This window comes from Triticum dicoccoides, chromosome 5B, assembly GCF_002162155.2.
Source record: "Triticum dicoccoides isolate Atlit2015 ecotype Zavitan chromosome 5B, WEW_v2.0, whole genome shotgun sequence".
Classification (NCBI taxonomy): Eukaryota; Viridiplantae; Streptophyta; class Magnoliopsida; order Poales; family Poaceae; genus Triticum; species Triticum dicoccoides.
In genome coordinates this window covers 23,086,517-23,091,625 of record NC_041389.1, presented here as the reverse complement: position 1 = coordinate 23,091,625, position 5,109 = coordinate 23,086,517, and positions in this window count along the sequence as shown.

Sequence of the window (5,109 nt, the reverse complement as noted above, 5' to 3'; positions counted from 1 at the left end):
TAATGCCCTCCTCCCCCTCTTCTTTGCCCTCCACCACCACCTTCCATTAATGCCTTCCCTCTTCTCCTCTCCCTCTCCTCCCACTCTCTCCCTAGCTAGCTAGTTAGAGCTATATATCTATAGAGCTACTAGGTAATTAAGAAGAAAGGTGCTCGATATCCCTCTCGACACATAGGTGAGCAAAAAAAGTGTTTGTGTGGATAGGACCGAAACTATATATATATGGGCGATATGAGAATATACCGAATTGTGTGTGGCATAATTTGAGTTGCCTACATTGTGTATTTGATGAAATAATGTGGGTGACATGAGTTGCCTATGTTTTGCTGAATTGTCGATTCAATTCCGTTTCGGTGAATTTCGGGCATGCAAACTCAATATGTCCTATGTTTAGGGAAGGTCATGCCGGATTTTTGTATCAATTTGATCCATGCATGCATATATACGTGGTTATAATATTTGCTCCCCCCGCAGGTGATCATGAAGGTCAATGGAAGGATGGTGGAAAGATACTCGCAATCCGCTATGGATGACTGATGACCCACAAGTGTAGGGGATCGCAACAGCTTTCGAGGGTAGAGTCTTCAACCCAAATTTATTGAGTCGACACAAGGGGAGCCAAAGGATATTCTTGAGTATTAGCAGTTGAGTTGTCAATTCCACCACACCTGGATAACTTAGTATCTGCAGCAAAGTGTTTAGTAGCAAAGTAATATGATAATAATGGTAACAGTGGTAAAGGTAAAGATAGCAAAAGTAGTATTTTTGGAGTTTTGTAGTGATTGTAACAATAGCAACGGAAAAGTAAATAAGCGAAGCACAATATATGAAAAGCTCGTAGGCAATGGATCAGTGATGGATAATTATGTTGGATGCGATTCCTTGTGTAATAGCTATAACATAGGGTGACACAGAACTATCTCCAATTCATCAATGTAATGTAGGCATGTATTCCGAATATAGTCATACGTGCTTATGGAAAAGAACTTGCATGACATCTTTTGTCCTACCCTCTCGTGGCAGCGGGGTCCTAGTGGAAACTAAGGGATATTAATGCCTCCTTTTAATAGAGAACCGGACCAAAGCATTAACACATGGTGAATACATGAACTCCTCAAACTACGGTCATCATCGAGAAGTATCCCGATTATTGTCACTTCGGGGTTGTCGGATCATAACACATAATAGGTGACTATAGACTTGCAAGATAGGATCAAGAACACACAAATATTCATGAAAACATAATAGGTTCAGATATGAAATCATGGCACTCGGGCCCTGGTAACAAGCATTAAGCATAGCAAAGTCATAGCAACATCAATCTCAGAACATAGTGGATACTAGGGATCAAACCCTAACAAAACTAACTTGATTACATGATAAATATCATCCAACCCATCACCGTCCAGCAAGCCTATGATGGAATTGCTCACGCACGGCTGTGAGCATCATGAAATTGGTGATCGAGGATGGTTGATGATGACGATGGCGACGAATCGCCCTCTCCAGAGCCCCGAACGGACTCTAGACCAGCCCTCCCAAGAGAGATTAGGGCTTGGCGGCAGCTCTGTATCGTAAAACGCGATGAAACTTTCTCTCTAATTTTTTTTCTCCGTGAGACGGAATATATGGAGTTGGAGTTGAGGTCGGCGGAGCTGCAGGGGGCCCACGAGACAAGGGGGCGTGCCCAGAGGGGGTGGGTGCGCCCCCACCCTCGTGGACAGGGTGTGGGCCCCCTGGTCTTGATTCTTTCACCAGTATTTTTTATATTTTCTGAAACTTGTCTCCGAGGATTTTCATGTCATTCCGAGAACTTTTGTTTTATACACATGAAACAACATCATAGTAATTCTGCTAAAAACAACGTCAGTCCAGGTTAGTTTCATTCAAATCATGCAAGTTAGAGTCCAAAAAAAGGGCAAAAGTGTTTGGAAAAATAGATACGTTGGAGACGTATCAACTCCCCCAAGCTTAAACCTTTGCTTGTCCTCAAGCAATTCAGTTGATAAACTGAAAGTGATAAAGAAAAACTTTTACAAATTCTGTTTTCTCTTGTTGTTGTAAACATGTAAAGCTAGCATTCAAGTTTCAACAAGTATTATGAACTAACCATACTTACGATAACACCTCGGTCTCACAATTACTCATATCAATGGCATAATCAGCTAGCAAGCAATAATAATAAAACTCAAATGACAACACTTTCTCAAAACAATCATAACATGATATAACAAAATGGTATCTCGCTAGCCCTTTCTGAGACCACAAAACATAATGCAGAGCATCTTTAAAGATCAAGGACTGACTAAACATTGTAATTCATGGTAAAAGAGATCCAGTCAAGTCATACCCAATATAAACCAATAGTAATGAATATAAATGACAATATGCTCTCCAGCGGGTGCTTTTTAATAAGAAGGTGATGACTCAACATAAAAGTAAATAGATAGGCCCTTCGCAGAGGGAAGCAGGGATTTGTAGAGGTGCCAGAGCTCGATTTTGAAATAGGGAATGAATAACATTTTGGGCGGCATACTTTCACTGTCAACGCAACAACTATGAGATGGATGTATCTTCCATACTATATGCATTATAGGCAGTTCCCACGCAGAATGGTTAAAGTTTATACTCCCCCACCACCAACAAGCATCAATCCATGGCTTGCTCGAAACAACGAGTGCCTCCAACGAACAACAAACCTGGGGGAGTTTTGTTTAATCATATTGATTTGCTTTGATCTTTTTGGATCATGGGACTGGGCATCTCGGTTACCGGCCCTTTCTCGTGAATCAGGAGCGGAGTCCACTCCTCTTGAGAATAACCCACCTAGCATGGAAGATATAGGCAGCCCTAGTGGAAACATGAGCTGCTAGAGCATACAAAACAGAATTTCATTTGAAGGTTTGGAGTTTGGCACATACAAATTTACTTGGAACGGCAGGTAGATACCGCATATAGGAAGGTATGGTGGACTCATTGGAATAACTTTGGGGTTTAAGGAGTTTGGTTGCACAAGCAGTATTCCCACTTAGTACAGGTGAAGGCTAGCAAAAGACTGGGAAGCGACCAACTGAGAGAGCGACAACAGTCATAAACATGCATTAAAACTAATTCACACCGAGTACAAACATGAGTAGGATATAATCTTCCATGAACATAAATATCATGAAGGCTATGTTGATTTGTTTCAACTACATGCGTGAACATGTGCCAAGTCGAGTCACTCAATTCATTCAAAGGAGAATACCATCCCATCATACCACATCATAATCATTCTAATAGCATGTTGGCACGCAAGGTAAACCATTATAACTCATAGCTAATCAAGCATGGCACAAGCAACTATAATCTCTAAATGTTATTGCAAATATGTTTACTTCACAATAAGCTAAATCAGGAGCAATGAACTTACCATATTTACAAAAACAAGAGAGGTCGAGTTCATACCAGCTTCTCTCATCACAATCAGTCCATCATATATTATCATTATTGCCTTTCACTCGCACGATCGAACGATGTGTATAATAATAATAGTGCACGTGCATTGGACTAAGCTGGAACCTGCAAGCATTCAACTCAAGAGAGAAGACATGGTAATATGGGCTCTAAGTTAAATAAACATTCATGCATATGAGAGCCACCAAACATTTTCAATATGGTCTTCTACTCTCAACCCCTCAAAGGAAAGAAAATAAAATAAAACTATTTACACGGGAAAGCTCCCAACAAGTAAAAGAAGAACGAGAAATCTTTTTGGGTTTTCATTTTAATTTCTACTACAAGCATGGGAAATTAAACTAACTAATTTTTTGGTTTTTCTTAAAGTTTAACAAACACACAAGAAGAAAACTAGAAAAAGAAAATTAAACTAGCATGGATAATACAGTGAAAGAGTATGAGCACCGACGACTAGAATAGTGTGTGAACATGAATGTAAAGTCGGTGAGAAATACATACTCCCCCAAGCTTAGGCTTTTGGCCTAAGTTTGTCTATGGCCATGGATAGCGGCTACTCTCCCCAGTGTACTGAGAGGTGTAATCGGGATACCATTGGTTGGAGATCTCCTCCGGATCCCACTGATAAGATGATGGACGATATGGGTCCAGTGGTGGTTCCATCTCGGGCTTAGGGTCTGGAGTGGATGCTTGGCCTCGATAAGCATTCACCGCTTCCGGCGTGACAAGATAATTATCTGCAGTCAAATCAAACAACAGAGGTGCAGGCAGAATAATAGTCTCATTGTGTTTCTTATTAAATCTCAAGTTATACAGGAGCTTCTTATCATCATTATGAACAATAAACCCACGTGCTACCATGCTCCTGTAATCTAAAATGTAAGGAGGCAAAATTGTCTCCTCTTCCTCATAGTTCCTAATAGGTATCTCAAAATGTCTAGCAAGACGTGCAACATAGATACCTCCAAGGATGGGGCCTTTTGTACGATTCAGGTTTAAACGTTTAGCAATAACGACACCCATACTAAAACTATTATCACAAAACAAGGCATGGAATAGAATAATAATATCTGGGACACTGAAGTTTCCACTATTTCCACGACCAATCAAGCATCTACTAGCAAATATGGCAAAGTAGCGAAAAACAGGAAAGTGTATGCTAGAGATTCTCGCATCGGAACCCTTCTTTGGACCCCCTACAGTGATAGTGTTAACAAAGCCATCCACATCCCTAGGATGTGGTTCCTCTAATTTTCCCTTAAAGGGTATCCTACATACCGCACAAAAATCACGTAAAGACATTTCCCTGAATTCATCATATAAATGAAATGATACTGAAGGCGGTGACTTCTTAGGATAATAACAAAAGTTTTGCACGAAGGTGGTAAGTAAGAGATACTGATCGATCCGGTCGTGGAGGAAATCGGTGAGGCCTGCATTCTTGATCAAAGAATAAAAATCTTCATAAATTCCAGCTTCTCTCAAGAAATCATCGCATGGCCATTCACACGGTCGTATTTCCGCTATGCGAGGAAGATTATATTTGGCCTTTTCCTTCTCTTTAGCTTGTTTTTCCTGGGAGCCTTGGTAGAAGAGCCCCTCAAAAATCTCTTTAACATTTTCTGAAAATTTCTGAAATTTTAGTAACTTCAA